This window comes from Vanellus vanellus (assembly GCF_965231255.1).
Source record: "Vanellus vanellus genome assembly, chromosome: 3".
Taxonomy (NCBI): Eukaryota; Metazoa; Chordata; class Aves; order Charadriiformes; family Charadriidae; genus Vanellus; species Vanellus vanellus.
Genome location: NC_138907.1, coordinates 58,336,421 through 58,356,862, shown reverse-complemented (window position 1 = coordinate 58,356,862; position 20,442 = coordinate 58,336,421).

Below are 20,442 nucleotides of genomic sequence, written 5' to 3'. Positions count from 1 at the left end.
TAGCTTTACCTTTTGCTGATATTTTTTAAATTAATTTTTTAAAAGCTCTTTTGTTTGTCTGGCCCTCTGCTTTCCAGACCATTATTGGCCATTTCCGATCCTCCTTCCACTCCTCCTTCCAGTCCAGTTCTCCTTCCTCTTCAGCAGCTGTGGCAAAATTGTGTCCCCCTGACGTTAGCGCGAGCTTTGGCTACTGATACTAACAGCACCACGAAGGTGCCCTATATGGCCTTGAGAAGTGGCCTCACCTGAACGTGTTACCTCTGAGAAGCTAAATTTCATTCTACCATCTCTTATGTCCTTTGGATTCCCAGTAATATCTTTGCTAGGTTTCCCAGAGATAGTGCAGCCACAAGTGCTGTAGCGTCTTCTGAATAGATTTTCTGTGCCAACATAAGTAACAATTTTGGGCAACGTGAGCTCTGAGAGTTGAACTGAAACCCTCTAAATCACTTCACATAGGTTGGCAAACAGCAATGGTAGATTCTGTGATGATCTCTCTGCATTGGGAACTGGCCTCAGTTTCACACCACATGCTATAAACTGTCTCCCTGTTCCGGTCAATTTTAGTCTTTTTCTATTTTTGTTTTTATGACCATTCTATCTAGTAGCTCAGCTACTATGGCTGGCTTTTGTATTTTACTTTTTTTAATGAACCTGTCACCATGGTAATGGCGTGCCCTTCCACAAAATACTATGATATGTTTAGTTTAGGCAGGGTAAAGCAAGAAGGCCTTTCACCCTCTCTCAGGTCTGCAAATGTGTAGCTCTTTCTACACCATCCATGGCAATTGGCCCATGGGATAAAGATGTGATTTTTTTTTTTTTTTTTGTCTTAAAATGCTCCAATAATTTTCCCTCCTTTCTGTTTCATTTTTTGGCTTTGTTAATATGGATTGGACAAATGACTTTCTTCAAAAACTCCAGGCAGTTGCTATACTGCAGGATGGTAGGGGAAGGGTCCTGAGACATCAACCATAATTCTGACTGAAGGAGGAGTTGATTACATCACAGAATCACAGAAGGGTAGGGGTTGGAAGGGACCTTTGAAGATCATCTAGTCCAAGCCCCCTGCCAAAGCAGGTTCAGCTACAGCACGTTGGACAGGGATGCATCCAGGTGGGTTTTTAATATCTCCAGAGAAGGAGACTCCACAACCTCTCTGAGCCGCCTGTTCCAGTGCTCTGCCACCCACAAAGTAAAGCTGTTTTTCCTTCAATACTCTCCCTGACTGGTACTTGACTAACCAATGCGTTAAAAGTTTCAGCTTCTGCTGGCACTCAATTATCTTAGTGAATTGTTTCCCTGATATCCAAACTAAGCATCCTTTGCTGCAACTGAGGCACTCTTGTACCCTCATTGGTAGATGTAGAGAACAACTTATTGCAGTAACGTTTTACTTTTCCAAAATCACCATTTATATTTTATAGATTGTATTTCGTAAATGACTAGTAGTCACCCTCACGTGCTTTCTCCATACCAGGTCTCCCTGTTTTTCTGTGTCAATTATATTTTCAACATCTCTGACCATTCTTTTTGCTCTGGATTTTGGTTTATGGCAACTACAACTCTGCTGTATCTTTCCTGAAGTACAGAAAAAATAATCCACATGAATTTTGGTAGATTGAAAAGACTACTTCATGCATTTTTCATATTGTATATTTTTACACATATTATTTACTACCCCTTATACATCTCAATGCCATGTGTTTTTTTAAATTAAACCATTATAATATCCAGAGCTTTTTCTGTATAATTGCTGCTTAATCCGCTGACCCCCATGAAGGTACTGAAGCTGACTATTCCTATTTAATGTGGTGTTTGTACTTGTTCTTCTTAAATTACATGCTTTTAATTTCAAACCTTTCCTCCAATCTGGCAAACTCATTTTTCATTCATTTTTTTTACCTTTCAAAGTGCTTGCAGCCCCTTTGCCTCTAATCTTATTTGCAATTAGTAAGAAGATTTTCTATTCTGTCCTTTCAGCCATTAAGGAAAATACCCTACCCAATGTAGCTCTCCAATTAACAGTGGCATACTGAAAGTGTTACATCAGACACAGTTTTCCCCATGTGCATGGAACTTTCCTGCTCCCAATGTTTTTGACCAAACTTGTATTTCCATAGTTCGGGAGACAATGTCAAACCCTTACCAAAGTCAACAACTAGTGCTTTCCATATAACACCTCCAGCTTGACTGTCATCCAGAACTTTCTATGCCTCAGAGCAGATGAATACATCTGTAAGCAACATTTCTTCTTTTCTCCCTCATATAGATGTTATCTACAAAATAAAGGATCATTCCGTGATTCTGTGATGAGTAAATATTCCAGTATCGAATCACATTGTTCTCTGTTATGTAATTTAACGCATAATACTTATTTTGATCTAAAACATTTAGTTCATCTTTGCATTCAATCATTTTTTTCTGTCCTTGCTTTGGTATTACTGTGAATAATTAGATCTCCTCCTCAATTTTACTACATCTTTCTTTATGCCCATGTTGCTTAAACACAGCCTGATGTTTTTGCTGCTGTGAATAAAAGAATTTTAAAACCTGACATCATCTTCAGTATTCAAGAATATCTTCTGAACAGAGGTCCCAAATCCTGCTATCCTGTACATGGTTTAGTGCTGGTTTTGGCAGCATTAGGTTGATGGTTGGCCTCCATGATCTTAAAGGTTTCTTCCAACCTAGACAATTCTATGATTCTATGTTTTTGACCATATTTACATGTCTAACATGGAAATTCTCAGTATGGTTTGAAAATGGTGAAAGTAGTCTAACCTGTGGCATAAGAAATCTGTGAGCCAATATGCTCTGGAGACGAGGCATAATCATCCAACACAATAGTTTTCAGACTATTTGCTGCTCAAATCTTCAGAGTATCTAGTAAACACAGAAAAAGATTACATTTCCCACAGCATTTTTTTTCTACATTAACTTTTCTTAATGACTCTGTAATGATTGTATGAAATTATTGTCCTGCAGGTGGTTTAAAGGCAATTTCTTTATATCATTTTAATGGTTCAGAACAGATGTGCTTGCTAATCAACTTGCCAGCTAGGTGCTGCTGTGATGTCTGCACACGACAGTGCTTTTGACCATGGCCTACTCTCCATTTCCAATAAAATCTGTGGGAATATTTTTACTTTAGTATGAGCAGGATTGGGACCTCTGGTGTTTAAGTGGCTTGAGAGAAGCACGAATACCTTTTCACTGACAAAAATCAAAAGAAGAATGAATAAGTGTCCATCCTATCACTGGCATTATTAGGAGATTGCCTTAATTTGGCAAGGTAGTACTTTCTAGCTTTTGAATGAGGGATAGCGTTGTTTTTGCAAGGCAGAGATAATGTATGGTTACTCCTTTAATGGTTTTAAATATAATTCCACTAGATAACAAAGTAAAAAAAAATCTGCACAGGAGGTCCCTTTTCCACAGAATTGTTATGCCAAAAAAGCAGTTTCAAGTGAAAATGGCAAAGAGAAATAAAAAAGCCAAGGAAAACTTGAATATCTGTGTTACAAATAGCTTCAGACTTTCTTATGCTTTTAACTGACTGAATTCAGTTTGCCCTTATGCCTTCAGGAGTGCTAGCAAACATTCTTAATTGAGAAAAAAAGTACTTTTGAACCATTGTCTTTTTCAAGAGTTCAGGATTTCAAGGTTTTCAAAATTAAAATTGAAAAAATAAGTCTTTTTGGAAAGCGTAAATGTACTGTCTATATGATTATGAAAAATGTGTGTTAAAAATTAATTTTTAAAGACTAAATTTTTTTTTTTTTTTTAATTTTTAAAGACTAAAAAAGGCCAATGGAATCCTGGGCTGCATAGGGAAGAGTGTGGCCAGTAGGTCGAGGGAGGTCATTCTCCCCCTCTACTCTGCACTGGTGAGGCCACAACTGGAATACTGTGTCCAGTTTTGGGCTCCCCAGTTCAAGAGGGACAGGGAACTGCTGGAGCGAGTCCAGCGAAGGGCAACTAAGATGATTAAGGGCTTGGAGCACCTCCCTTATGAGGAAAGGCTGAGAGAGCTGGGACTCTTTAGCCTGGAGAAGAGAAGGCTGAGGGGAGACCTTATTATGGCGTACAAGTATCTAAAGGGTGGGTTGAAGGAGGATGGAGCCAGGCTCTTTTCATTGGTTCCAAGTGACAGGACGAGGGGTAATGGGCACAAGTTAGAACACAGGAAGTTCCGTTCAAATACACGGAAACAGTTCTTTACGGTGAGGGAGACAGAGCACTGGCACAGGCTGCCCAGGGAGGTTGTGGAGTCCCCTTCCCTGGAGATTTTCAAGACCCGCCTGGATGCAGTCCTGAGTAATGTGCTCTGGGCAATCCTGCTTTAGCAGGGGAGTTGGACTAGATGATCTCTAGAGGTCCCTTCCAACTCTGATAATTCTGTGATTCTGTGATTCTGTGAAAATGCTGTATAGCTCATTGTCTGTAGTTTTCTGGAAAAACATTCTCATGTAAAATGCAACAATTAAATAAACCAAAATAAAGATTTTATTTGGAATACCATTCTGGCATGGTGTAAATCTGGTTTTAGTTTTTAAAAGACATTTCTGGAAGGCTTTTAATTGCTTCTTATTGCAGGCATTTGAACCTAATCTATTAAAAGGGTAGTTTTGAAGAGAAAAAATAAACAAGAATGTGTAGTTTTTCAAGGAAATTGAAATATCCAAAAGAGCGTTGCAGATTTTCATTTGTCCTTGTAATTATCATGTGCACTTCATATTTTAATCCGCTGAGTTCTGATTAGACGACTACAATCCTTTCCGCTAAGGGCTTGTCAATGTCAGGGGTTTTCTGTAACAGTTGCAAGTCCTCTTTAGACATGGAAAGCCGTCCATGTTCCCTTAACGTACACCGAGAATGTCAGCATTAAGTGAAATATCCTTACAGATCAGTTGCTAAATTCGGTATTTTAATAAGTAGATGGTACCTTGCATTTCAAGTCGTGCTGAAGCCATTGACTCCAAGGAATCAGCATTTTGCGGCTTATTTTTATCTTTTGTTCCAGTTAGAGGAGTGGAGCTGGGTCACGGGATGCCTCCTTGGTATGTCAACACAACATACTGCTCTGCAAGACCTGTCCACCTGTAACTTCTGTTAAAGCAGTAAGGGGGCTGGATTTTTCAGTGGATGTTCTTGATATTTGAACATGTTTTAAATATAAAAGGTTGGTTCCCAGCAACTAGAACAATGAATTGACAACTGAGGATATTGGATTTAATTTCCGGCTTTGTGGGATGTTAGGTATGTCACCTGTATTCTCTACTGCTTAGTTTCTCCTCCTCTGTCAGATGATTTTAATGATTCTAGCTCTGATTCCCAGGAGTGTTGCGGATGAGCTTTAATTAATATCTTTAAAGTGTTTTGAGCTCCTTACCTATGCACTGCAATATCTATACGAAATATGATTAGATTTGAGAAACAATGAATATCCAAAAGGTTAACAATAACAAGATTAATAGTGTATATAATTTTATGTCCTCTGTTAGCAGCGTACATGTCAGATAATATGTTTTTATACCCATATCTGCCTAGAGGAAGAGAGCTTTTGACTGAAGATTCTTTCCCACTCTATTTTTATGTATCACGTCTAAACCAATTCTGAAAAAGCGTCTGTTCCTTTCAGAGATCTCAATAGTCGTCAGAGATTTTCTTTTTAATAAGTCACATATTATTCATCACTGAGGTGGTGACCAAAAAAAAAGTCCAACTCCCACACAGGAAAATTTTATGAAAAGTGAATTTCATGCTTCTCACAAAACCTCACGTCAATTAAGGCCTTCTTACTACTTTCTCAGGCGAGGCCGTTCAGTATAGTTTTCACTGCTTCCAGACTTAAAATGTAACTAATTGTGCAGTTTCCCTTGGATTCGCAGTTTGAGACTGACTCACATCCCACATTGGCCAAAAGTCATTGTCATCCAACGGCCACCTAATGGAGTGCTGAAGATGTTTCGATTGCCTCAGTCTTGGTCTTCAGACTTCAGCGGAGTACCTGTCACTCTTGTGTTAAATCCTCCCTCCTAAAAGTCTTTCAGCAGAAGTGGTAGAGTTATGGGCAGTGATGGAAATAAAACTAACCTCGTCACACTTTAAATAAAGGCCTCCTGTGGGAAGCACACTGGTGGATGGGTGCTAAAAGACTTCTGCCTCCACTGTTGCTCTTTGATTGAAAAGGAAGGCTTCCAGCACCTTTGTCTGGAAATGACCGTCCAAAAATTGCCAGCAGTGAGTGCTGGTGCTCCCTGTACACAGCAGGACTCTCAACAGAGCATCTGCAAAACCTGCATGTGCCGACCAAGGCATTTCCTAGCCCAGCCCATCCTGATTCAGGGGGATATCTCAAGGGCTAGAGCACTTTTCTGAACACTATCAGGATTTCACTCACTTATATTCCAGAACATAGCTGCCCATGACATTCCCTTTTTTACAAAACTGAATGAGTCTGTGTTTAAATTCAAAACACACAAAATAAATATAAAGTCTTTGTTGCAGTACCCAGAATCCCTGTCTTTTCCATCCTTATTCATTTTCAGTGCTTCTCTGGCATCATGAGGTTTTTATTAGCCCATTTATAACAAAGCGTTTTCAACAAGAGGACTCAAGAACTTTCCTTTTCCCTGACCATTGCCTGCACACATACATCCCTCTGGTTACCACAATTTACTGGAAAACTGAGCTTGAATCTACTCAGGCAGCAGCTGAGCACCCCTAAGTGTTCACACCCCTAGGTTGTTGGCAAAGGGGCAATTCAACCGCTTCTTGGGCACGTGGAAGAAAACTGGGATGCTGACCTGCAGGTGAGTTCAGAGAAGAGCCCTGGCTCAACACTCCCAGGTGCAAGAAGGCAGCAGCACATCTGCTCTGTGGATATTGAGGAGATGTGAGCAGCAAATCTGTTGCAATTAGAGGGTCTTCTGGACTATTCCAGCAACAGAACTTAATACATCTGAGGAAAGATAAAAATTTGAATTACTTTAAGTTTCCTTTGGTGTTTAGGTTTCTTCAGGGTCAGGCAAGAACAGAAATAGCTTTTTCTCATTTTTCCTTTTTTTTTTTTTAATAACTACTGTCTTAAGCATGCTTTCTGGCCCAGGTATCAACAAGGTTTTGGGATGTAGACCTAAATTTAAAAACTGGGGAATTAATATAGTAAGCTCAGTATTTTCCAGCATTGTTTCACTTTCATCCATTGTTAACTACCTTATGATTAGTCTTTTGAGTACTTATATAAGATTTGCAGTAATATTTACTCATTTTACTTTTACTTCCGATCCTGTATATGTAATTGTACATAATACATAATCACTATACATTATATATGTATATAATTACTCTTGCTGTTGACCATTTTAAACTTAAAATATTTTGCCCTTACTGTATCTAATCCTTTATTTGTTTTTCCCTGTTACAGTGGAGAACACAAGATGCCATTTAGTTTAGCTTGTTTTCAGCAAGACCATCATCTTGAATCAGACTTTCGGTGTCTATTGATAATTTCCTTGTTTGTTTTTAATTAATATTATCAGTCATTCAGCATATGACACTCAAAGTAAATGTTAAACCTCTGGCAGAAAAAAATCCGACTGGCACTTTATGTGCCACAATGAAATGGTACACGATGGTTGGTGACGGTGAGGAAAAGGAGTGCTGTGCTGGGAAAACGGAGCATGATGATCAACTCTCCTGACACTGCAAGCCACTTGAGAGTCACCGGGCTTGTAACACTGACCTCAGAGAGCTGGAAAGAAAGTTGGGGACAACAACATCATCCACGGCTCCAGACAAACTTCTGCATCTGCCACACTTCTCCATCCTCCCCCAATGAGGGATCCGGTTGTCCCATGGCTCCCTCACCACAGCTTCTTCCCCATGATAAACCAGAGCACAGGACCCAGGCTGTCGATGTTCTGGAGCTGCAGATGAGTTATGAGCTATACTTTGGCCTCTCCTGAAACAGCTGTCAGGTTTTTTAATAGAACTTTACTTTTATTTTGAATCTAGCAGTATTATGATCTATCATTGCTATTCGCTTGTGTAACTATAGGTTATAAAATCAGACTAATGATTATTATTACTGTTATGATCTATCATTATCCTAGGTTATACAGTTAGTGGTGAGGAGTATCTGTGATGAAAATGTACAAGAAGGACCCAGGAAATATATATTTATTGTACTGCTAACCCAGACCGCCTTTGTTTCTTGATGTTGTCACTGTACCACGCTTCATTTTTCAAAAGCATATGTAAATATCTGTGTAGAAAATAATGAAAGCACACCCTGCCAGACACAGTCACCAGGATTACAGGTTGTTGAGATCCTGTACTGCTGCAGATAGGACGTTAGTAATGCTACAAACACTCAGCCCTGGTAGGGTCCATAAAAGATGCCTTATCCCCACGGCTGCCCCTGCCTCCGCAGTGAGCACGTCTCCTTGCAACGTGTGATCAGTCTAAGAACCAGTGTACATCAAGCCCACTAATCTTTTGTAGTTAGTGTCACCAGTCACCACAAACAATAGTGTTTGATTGGGATTTCTTCTCTTTTGAAGGAATCAAATTGCAGTTTTGTCTTCCACGAAATAAGGCTCACTGGCTTGTGATTAAGATGCATTATACATCATAATTCGTTTCCTTGTTTATATGCCTATATATATGATGTACGCAGCCAACATTCTGATAAACAGATTTCTTTCAAGAAAAATCTTTCATGCTTTGAGGTGATAGCTTCTTACATTGTTCTCTGGCAACTGGAATTAACAACACGTCTTGCGTAAAGTGTGATAAGATTCGCTTCCGTACCATTAATGACGAGCAGGTAACAGGAAAGGAGGGAAATATTAGAGGGAAATCTTATTTCCATGCAAATAGTTCCTCTAGCTTTTCTGTGCAAGCACAGCTCAAGAAAGAGAAGATACTGGAGGATGTACAGTCACAAAATGGAGGTCTAACGGTGTGAAATAGGATTACAACAGGCTTTTTTTGGTTTTTGCTACAACTGACCGTGGCTCAGAGCAAAATATTTTTGCCTGTCTTACTAGTTAGGTAAGATGGTGCAGTAACACCTCTTCAGGGTTCCACTGTGGTATAGAAACCGTTCTTCATTTTATAAATAAGAAATAGATTGACTTTATGAAACCTTTTATTACAGGAATAAATAGACAGGGGGTTGAACTAGGTGATCTTTAAAGGTCCCGTCCAACCCAAGCCATTCTATAATTCTGTGATTCTATGAACAGAAGGTTATTTTATATACTAAGGTAATAAACAACTTTACATTAAAACACAAAAACTTCACCCATCCAAAACATATACTCAAAAACGTATATCAAATATAAATTCCAGGAGGGATTTATACACCTAACTTTATCTCAGTTCATATGAAACTGAGAGAAGAAATATATTTCAATGCATTAAAATAAATTTCTTTTTCCCAATTGAAGCTGACACAGATTTCCCATATCAAATAAAATATCAGAGTTCAGCTATCAATAGTGTTACTACTGTTTGTTCTTTGACTTTTTAATATAACTTCCACTTACAGTATAAACACCAGCAGCATGCTGAATGTATAAAAACAATTAGTTATGAATAATGTAATCATGGATTTTCACAACTTTTTAAATTTACTTATCCCAAAATACGAGACAGATGCTGGAGAGGTAGAGGGTGTCATGGTTCCTTCTCCAGCTGACTATGCATTAAAAAGCTGAATCCCATTATGTATCTACAACTCCATTTTATATTTGTGATACTAGAAAGACATACATCATGATCATTATTTCAAGTGTATACATTAGTGTTGTGTCCTTTAAAATTGGTCTCTTTTCACTGTAGTTTGTTGCCTTGCCATTGGAAAAAAAAACCATACTGTATAAGACTGATAGGAAAAAGGAGCTGAAATTTTCCATCAGCCCCTTGATACCTATAATTTTTAAAGTAAGACTAATAAAGTCTTATTTCAAACTTTACATAAGATGTATTAGATCCAAAATCCTGAAACTGTGGAAGCTGCGCCAAGGGTCTAACACTTTAATCCTGGTCAGGAAATGCACATAGTACAAATTCAAAATTTGCCTATGGTATGCTTAGCTCACCAGTGCACAACTGCAGTTTCACACAGGTATAATTCCTGTGAAATCGTTGGTGTTAAACTAGCATAAAACTGTAGCACCAAAGGTTTGATTGCAATAATGAATTGAGACAAGGGAAAAAAAAACAAGCTAGAACGAGTGCTAGGAAGCCTCCTGCAGCAAGGCAACAGTTGGAAAGAAAACTAATCAGACACAGTCAGAAACAGTGGGTTTTGATAGACTGTAAACAGTAAAAGTCATGATTTCTCTCTAAGTCATCTGACACCTTCATTACTGCAATTGCTTATTTAATCCCCCTCACATCAAGAAGCAAATGTGGCTTTATTAGACATCTCACACAAGCTTATTTTTTTCTCTGTTTTCTTCACCAGCACTTACCAATTAACGCTGTGCATCAGCAACCTGCATTTGCAGCAGCTGCTGAGCTAACAATGTATTCAGATAGTAGAACAGTATTGAGAACTGTCATACTCCTTCTAGGAACTTGGACAAGTGAAGTTACTATCATAAAATATGTTTTGAACCATGGCTACATGATACCTGAAAAAGAAATGTTTATCTGTAATTTTTCCATAGCTGTCCAGCTTAACGATCGTTAAACTCTGTATTTCCTTCTGTAAGCTCCCGGACCTACTTTACCAAAGTTCAACTAAGTAAATATCTCTGGTTTGGCCCACAGGCGTCTTACGAAATATTTAATTTGAAATCTTGACTTCTTATGCCACATTGGTTAACTCATCTGCAGGATCTTGGTAGCAGAGCTGGTGCAACCGGAACAGACTAAGCAAGTCAGAGAAGCCAGGTTTGTAAGCAGAAATATGTTGTAATAGTTAACACTTCAAATGGAAAAGCATTGAGACTCAAGCTTTTCTTAAAGTATGAACCAGAAACATCTAAGAAACTTTTGAGACCATGTAAGCGCATTTTGTGGGAATACAAAATTCCTGGATGCTGGCCACAGAGATTTGACAATTTCCAAAGACATCATTTCCACGGGGTTTTTATAACAGCTGTAGTTGTGGCTTTATTTAGCCAAATTTCTATAGTACATGTTTATTTCCTTTCCAACGCTGAGCCAGATGTCAAGTGGAAGGCTTGGAGGGATTTTTTTCTAGTGCCTGGTTGATTTAAATGTTTTCTGTCTCTCCCAGTATGCTGGTGCAGGTAAGAACAGGCGTACTACATACAAAATACCGATGAAATGTGAATAAATTACTATAGTTAGCAAGAACGGTTGACGCACCTGATTATCAAAGGAAAATATCATTTTAGTATCATTATATATTTTAACCTTTTAAACAAAGATTTTCACTGAGAATATTATAAAGCTCCTTCAAATTATATGCTATATGTTGTAAGAGAAAATGAATGTATCTTCTTTGCTTTGTTAATTTCTCTTCTTCCTAGGCTGAGTGAAGCAGAAGTAGATATATTCTCTATAGAACTGAAACATGTTCCTTAATCTGTCTTTGCATTATGTAAAAATCATTGACCCTCACTTTGAAACTAATGGGGATGCATCAGATGGAGCTAAAGGCTTAAATAGAGGCTTCAGAAAATCAAATTCAACCTTCTCCTTTTTTCTGAACGTGATCTTACATGTAAGAAATGTAGAGCAGGTTATAAAATGCAAAAGGCGGTTCTATCACATGCTGCTCTATTTTTTTTTTTTTTTCATTTTCCTCATCCCATATAAACTTTAACAAAAACCTTCTTGCACTGGAATTTTAGTAGATGAGTTTATCCGCTAAAAGCTGTTTCTGCAAAGAATTATCGCCGAGCAGATAGTGTTATATGTGCAAACCGAGTTGTAGTAATTTCTTCTGTACCTTGAAAGAGTACAACTCCTGTACTTTATGATCTGAAAGGAGGCAAGCAGCCCTTGCGGTTCGAGTCAGTCTCTATTAAACTCTTGTAACGCGCGCTAATGCAATGTTCCTAGGGGAATGCCAGGGTGATATTTATCCTCAGCCCACCTGCTAAGAAAATCCCTGCCAAGCAGGAGAGGAGGCATCTGTATGTGTGGTTGAGTGGCATTTTTATGCTAGCAGATATTGGAGGACTCTGAAAAGATTCAGATTCAGTAGGAATTGAATTTGAGAGAAACACCTGAGGAAAGGGCATTTGGATTTTTTTTCTTCAGTTTGGGGGCTTAACTTGACATTTAAAGTACTAAAACCATCTGTAAAATCATGCCTTGTCCAGGAGTGCCATTATAACAAGTTGAACTCTTCCAGATTGGATGAAATAACAAGTTAATTGCGATCTTAATAGATTTCCCAGGTGCTTGCTGCATTCAGACCTACCTTTTTAACAGTCCTCATTGCTCATTAATTACATTTCCTCTCTTAATTTCTCTATTTCTTTCCTATTCCTTGAGCAGTATGGAAACCAGTACAATTAATCACCTCTGAATTATACATGTGAATCATCCCAGAAACACGTGATTGGGATCTTTCTCAAGTTCAAGAGGCCATTTTAGATACAGAATAATTTCTCATCTTGTGGTAGGGACTTATTGTGAACTTTAGTACAGCCAGAGGCTGTGTGTAACAACTAGCTCTTAGGCAGGAATTTTCACTCTAAACTAATTAACATGTCCTAAGTCCCAAACTCCTGTAAATGAGAAATAATTTGAGATGACTGACTCACCTGATAATTCTTTCTTTCCTATTAAAAGTATTGAAACTCTCTGAGAGCTCTATCAAATGGACTTCAATTAACCTAACACCCTGACTGATATGATTAAATACTATTTGGATATTATTTTTCTTGTACCATGTCATATTATGACATAAGTTTCAAGTTTAAAGGCGTTACTTGGCACAATGTATTTTTTATATATTGTGTGATTGCAACAGAGTTGTGATATGCAAATGGGAGTACAATTAGAAGCAGAACGTGTGTCTAAAACTAGTATCCATTTTCATTTAATGCAGTTGTTTAGCAAATGATGCATGAATAGCACCCTACAGAAGATTCTCAGCATATCAAAATGGTACATTTGGATCCTGATCCACAGTATTTTTCGCTGTCTTGAATGGGATTCAGTTCAGTTGTTCTCCTTGTATGGCCCTTTCTTTGGCTTACACGTAAAATCAATGGCCTATTCCATTTTCACATCTATCCCCATTTCATAAGTGTCAGGGTTATCTGGGGTTCACAAGAACAATATCATATGCTATCAGGGTATAACTTCAGTTTTTGTAGATCCATAGAGCCAGTCATGTATTCTTTGTTTATGTGCAACTAACTGTGACCTTGAAAGGACTTACAAAGTCTGCAGACAGTCCCGACTTTTGACTGTTTCATTCCTCCCTGTGGAACCCCAAATCAAAAAATCAGAAAAAAAATGTGCATTTCTTCATAAGGAATTTTCTAAAGAGTAATGAAAAGTGAACTTCAATGATACGGTAGCCCACTTCAATGATATAGTGAACCTGAAGATAGCAGGAAACAAAGTTTAGATTAGCTGTGGTTATGCTTTATGCTGCGGGGTTTTCATCTGATTGTCATTTCCACTGGAAAGTCCAAAACTTGCCAAGAATTAGAAAAAGTTATATATGCAAGCGTGTGTGGGAATATATGTGCTTGTATTTTTATGTACCTTGCGTGAGTTAATAAATATGCAGCAAATCACGTTTTCCCAATGGTGTTTGATTTATTATGCAACACCGAAAATGGTAATAAGTGTCCCATTTTCTACCTAAAAATTAAGACTTCCTTAGTTTTGAGTGATATTTTTATATGTACGAAATTTCATTTTCTCTGGAAGTATTTTGTGACCCAAAACACTGATTATTCTCTACATCTCTACTTTTACTGATATTTTTAGAAAAGTAAAATCAACGTAACTGCAATATTAACGACCATATAAGTTTCTCTGTATGTGTAAATCTACACAACTAAACAGCCAAAATGAAACTTAGATAGAGATTGCCAAATAACAGACATCCATAATGAAAAGCTTCACTATTTGCTGATAAGCGACTCTCTTACATGTTGAATTGGAATAGAGCGCTCAGAGCCCTTGGATGCCCAAGACCTAGTCCTTGCTATCACAGGAAAATCATATCAAATTACTAAATTCATAAATGTACCAAATTTATAAAGTACTGGTTTAAAATTCATTTTGGAATTTCAGCTCTGTGGTAGCTAGAAACTTCATCTCATTTCTCACCTAAATTTATTCTTTGCTAATTTACACAAACTTGTATCCCACGAGCATTACCCTTTTTGTTTATACAGCTTTCCTTCTCCTATGTGTTTCTCTCTGATGGAATAAAAAGGAAAGGAAGGAAATTATGGAAGAAAATTATGGAATCAGCTTTAAGCTGTCCTTTTATTTTGAAGTTGTATTTAAAAGAAAAATAAATAGAAAGAAAAAATCAATTCACCAAGCTACTCTTTTTTTTTATATATATATACATGGTGTACTTATAGACAGTCTTATATAAGACAAAATACAAAAGTGGTCGTTTTGATTACTTCATACAGTTATAGGCACAGCTATTTATGTCTATAGGATTAAGGAAATCTTTATAAGGTCTCCATAACTAAAAGAAATGCAACCAGGAACATGAAGTGTCAGGAAACACATTAAATCATATTCTTCATAATAAATATATATTCCTCCACACGATAATTTTTGACATGAGTAATAAGAGCGTCCTCCACCCAAGACGTGGGTACGTCGATTTTATGACTGGAGAAAGGGTCACACTTGTTCAACCTCAGAGACGTACCGCACGCCTTTGACAGGCTGTGAATGCAGTGTTTACTCCTGCAAGTCACAATAATTCAGAGAAGTCATAGATGGGCTCGGTCCTTCATCAAAGGAGAAAGATAACGCTGTATCTGGAAAACAGTTTGCTTGCAACACATTCTCCAAATATTTTCTAGACTGGACATGAGCAGGTCATTAATTAAACAAATTGTTTCCTTACTGAATTGTGTTATTTGAGGCTCTTTTCAAAATCCAGTTTCTTGTTTGCTGGCAGTCAACACTCACAAAAGGAAAATAAGATTAAAAGCATTAATTTGCCTGGGTTACAGTGCAAGCAGCTTTAAGAAATTTAAGTAAATTTTTGTATGTGTGTTTGAATGATTCAGCTTAAAACTTTCTACCACTACCAAGTCCAGATAAAGCATAACCTATTTCTCTGTTTACTTTTATTTGGTTTTATTTTGTTTCCTTGTGCAAAACATTAGCAATATGTTGCAGTTTAAGCTTGTATCTGAGCTGCAGAACACAAAGGGAGAATGACAGCTGTCCTTGGTAACTGAGTATTTGTATAATTTACTTAAAATTATTTTCTGAATGAAAGTCTTTAATCAATACATTTCTGAAAAGGCGGAATAGAAGAAACAGCTCAAAAAGCAAAAATAAAATAATTAAGTATTTTTTCCTATTAGTTATGTCATATCTAGGAAATTACTCTGAGGCGTTTGTAGTGTGTATCTACTGTATCTAAGTATTAAAAACCAGAAGCTTTTTTGCGACATTTGAACTGAAAATCTCAGGAAATTAGACCTGGCCAAGACTCTGTGTCTGAAGATGATAATGTAGAAACTGGAAAAATTATCTAAATGTTTAACAATTCTTAAATTAAGTATCAAATTTGATTTAAATATTACTGTGGTCTTGGATTGCTCTTATTTTTTCAGCCGCAGATTCTCCCACAATGAGTAATACTCCACAAAGTTGTCTCTTTCTTGTAGTGTCACACTTGTACTGTGATTTTATGCAGATAAGATACAATGAGATGCTCTTTCAAATTCCTTTGTTTGTGTCCAGTAATACAAAGAAGCCTAAAATAATAGTGGGTACTCAGGGAAATCCGCTAGAAAGAAGTCCTCAATCAGTGCAGAGCTAGCTAAAAAGAAAGCTCTTTAAGCTGTATGTTTCTTGCGGGCTGAATTTCGAAGACTGTTGTTCAGAGGTCTTCTATTGATGCACCATTCTTACAAACTGTAATCAAACACCCTAGATTACAGCAGCCTAGAACCTGCTTTAAAATTTACCATAGTAGTGTAGAATTCCTTGAAACTGTAATCTTTTCCACTGTGATCTACCATTGCAGCTACAGAGTAAAGCAGGAGAGGTTCTCTTCCATTGATTTCTTCACTTTTTAACAGAAAATAATTTAATAATCTTTATGCATTGTGATTATGTAGCATGCTGGTTTTACACTGAATTTTATCATTCAGCAAACATAAAATTAGTATAAAACACAGTATGTCTTTGAAGCAGAATTTCTGATAGATTTCTCTCAGGGAATTGTTAAGTGGTAATGTAATTAGAAATATAAAATAGAACATTTGTATGGATTAGTCTTTATTACAGAGATAAATTGCCTATTGGCCACACACTTATTTATTAATCAGCTCCTGCAACATATTTATAAAGAACAGCCAAGAAAGACCCCCATTGAAATGTCATTCTGACTTTACCAGGTGAAGTTCTGTTTGTTCCATCACCAAAAAGCAGCCTAATTATCTCATATATTACTCCAGAACCCTTCAGAATATTGTAAACGTGCAGAAGCCATTCAACTGGTCTAAGACCAGGGAAATGAAATTTTGAATTAGCCATTCTTTGGGAAAACACATTTGAATGGAGCCTGAAAGTTACAGAACGTGCAATGCCCAATTAAATTTGATCTTTACAGAATCAAGCCCCGTCTCTATGAAAGTAGGGTACATTAAGCACTTGTATTCTCACCTGTACCGAACAGAGAATGAATCATAAATCAAAGAGCGATGACCCAAGTAGTCCGCTCAGCCGGATTTCTTTATTCCTGCACAGCAGTAGACTAATGATCCAGAAGGTAATCCCTGTTGTAATCCTTTAGCTGTGGATGAAAGGAGACCCTCAGACCCTCTTCGTCACTGGCAATACACTTTAGCATAATATTTTAATATACATGACATAAATACACAAGTGAGTGCTCGCATGGCTCTCTTCCTTCTTCCTTTTGAAACATGAACGCCGGTGACAGGCCAGCGTGTAACCTATACCACTCATTACCCACAGAGCAAGTCAAAGGACACATAGCTCTCGTTATCCAAATCTCCTCGATAACCTTCGAGGGTTTTGCTGTGAATTGACTTCCATTTGACCTTCCTTAGGCTGGTAAAAGCCAGCAAAGGGCCAGGGTTGCTGCCGCCGGCACCTGGCTGCCCAGTATCGCAGATGGTGGAAGGGCCGTGAGAGGGGAGCATTTGTCATCTCCCTCGGCTGCAGGACTAAGGAAGTTGGATTTAAAAACACAGGCTATAGCCATGTGAAAGGATGCTCTCAGAGATCTAGATGAAGCTACTTAATAACCTGGGCATCTGCCTGTTTAACAATCCAGTTTTCCTTTACATGCATGTTAGATTGGATTGAATGGCTCCCCATCCACCCACCCCCAAAAAGGGGTCGTATTTCAAGTGCTCGGCGATTCTGCTATTTCAAGTGCTCGGCGATTCTGCTTCCTCAGATTTAGGAAACTTGGAAATGTGTGAGAAGCAACAACAACAACAAAAAAATGCAGACAGAAAAATAAGCTCTTCCAAGGCCCTCAAAACAGAGGCTCTCAAAATCACTGGTCATTTTTCCAGAATGACTGCAATAAAGAAGACACATTCAGAGTCATTTAGTAATTTCAAAAGTGAAGCTGCATATGGTAAACTGTAATTTAGGAGTGTTAAACTCACTCTGGAACTTGACCCCGCTGGGCATGGGGCTCCAGCCCAGTCTTGGAAATGGAGAATCATTGACAAGATGAGACAAGAGGGACTTTGTTTCTTTAGCCTAACAAAGCAAAGGCGAGGAAGGAAACGCAGTCTATAAATACATCTAGGAATACATCTGAGAAGAGCAATGGTACTCTTACAATGAGGACATTAGGACGGTAACAAATGGTTGGTAAGGTGTCTGTCAACCATTTAGGTTACCAGTTAAAAGAAGGTTCCCAACAAGTACAGCCACTAGATTCAGAAGCTGCTGTGCAACAGCAGAATTAGGTGACAAACAATCCAGCTGTGCTCCGGATGGAGTTTGTTAAGTTGATGAATGGACTTGCATGATGTGAGTGAGGTTCTCTGACAGCAAGAGATGACTCTTTCTTTCCTCTTGAAGCAAGAGGCTTAAATCTACAGGGAACAAAAAGCCATACATAAACTAGGTTTAACACCAGATAGTTTTTTGAAGGCACAGTCTTCACCTGCTCTGTCTCAACATTTACCAGTTTCTTCTTCTTTCTTACTACATGCTTGACTTCTCGATGTCGGAGCTCTGGCACCAGCTTTGTAATGCCGAGCACAATGCACTGCTCTGGCTGGAAGGAATCACCAGGTGGGATTGAAACCATCGGCACCGAATCTAGAATTTTTCAAACTCCTCTTACTTTTTAACCAAGATTCAGCCTTTCTGCATAAATTATATATCCTTAGTGTTGTCATGAAGAGTCTTCCTGGAATACAGCAGTTTGCTTTCTATACTCCCTAATAAGAGGCAAAATTGCTTGCTTAAAACAATGTGCAGATGTTCTGGCTGTGATTATGGGAAGAGCAACTGGCTGAAAGACAAAGATGTGAAGAGCTGAGTTAGAATAGCAACAAATGGTGATAAGGCATCTGTCAAACATACTTGTGACCACTTCCAGTAAAAAGCCGTTCAATAGTGCATAAAACAAGCAACTAGGAGCCATCCAGGCTCCATATAAGTGATTTCTTCTCTATCAAAGAGCTGATTTGCAGCAACTTGACACCTCCTATCATTTGGCCACGTGGCAACACTATCAGGTAATTTTACCAGCAAAACTATAGATTGTTCCGTCTTTGTCCTACCCAGCCAATAGCCTGGCTTTTTCATATGCTACCGGCAAAAAATTGCAGCTCTGTGTACATTTCCTAAGTAGAAAGATCTTCACTGATCCATCTCATCTAACAATAGGAGACAGTGACTGGTTTTGGCTTCTCATCTGCCTTCCCCTGCATGCCAAAAAGAGGATAGGAGCAAATTCTGATTTGACAACTATTAAGTAATAGGATCAACATATTAAAAACATTTATATCGCCTGTTTGGAAATAACTTAGGCTTTTAGATGCTGTGGTCTCATTGAAATGTGAAATAGGGCATCTAAACATCCAGGCCAGTTCCAGAAAAGATCCAGAAAATGGATTGCATGCACCAAACCCATGTACACTCTTTTAAACATATTCTCACATGTAGAACTCTATCTAATATTAAATACGTCACTCAGCTGGTAAGGACAAGATCTTTTTTTTCTTTTTTTTCCCTCATTATAGAAACATCCCCCATTCTTTCCCCAAAACATGCTCTACTGAAGATATTGTCACCACAGTAGTGGTGATATTTAGATTATTTTTTTCACTGTATCAGTATGATTTATGTCACTTTCATCTTAGTCTTTGAATAATCAGCCATATTTTTATTTACAAATGTTGATCAATTAAGCTATTGAAAATATTTATGATCATAAGGGAAAACTGTTTTTCCCCCTCCCTGCTAAGTGGCCTGCATGTATCTGTGTATAAAACTGAAGTAAAACTTTTCCTGTTTTACTTCATAACCAGAAGATGCATCAAATTATTCTTCAGACTTTTTATAAGACCTACCTCCACGCCTAAACCAGCTTGTCAACCTGGCAAGCGATTTGTCTGCCACTGTTCCAAAGCAAAATGGAGAAAATCTGAAAATATTGCAGTTGCCTGAGCCAGCACAAGCCCCAGGAGGCCACATGTTCTGTTTGATGTATCCTAGGAAAGGTCAGCATTCTGCGCCACTCACAAACCAAATGGGAAATCTCCAGTGGGAAGTCAGGGGCTGTTTTTCAGCAGGACAGGTTGCTCCTGCAAATCTGGCTGTGCCGGTTCTCTGCAATGCTCATCTCCATAACCAAGGTTGGCAGTTACTTGATTGTTGCATCATCAATTTAAGGTCTGTTGCAATTGCTCCTCTCAAAAATATGGGTATACATTCATACACTAGCTTTGCAAGCCAAAGGTGAGGGTATTAAGAGTGGGGAAGCTTGTGGTAAGTGGAGCAGGGAGAGAGAAAATAAGGAAAAATAGAAGAGGTAGTGGAAAGCATAGGTAGTATCACAAGAGGCGATGGACAGCTTTTTCCATCTACCTTTCCCTAATGTCTTGCAAGCAAATAACTCGTTCCTGCACACATACATATTAGGAAAAAAATCTTCAACGGAAGGGTTGTCAAGCATTGGAACAGGCTGCCCAGGCAAGTCGTTGAGTCACCATCCCTGGAGGTATTCGAGAGCCAAGTAGATGCTGCGCTTCGGGACATGAGTTAGTGATA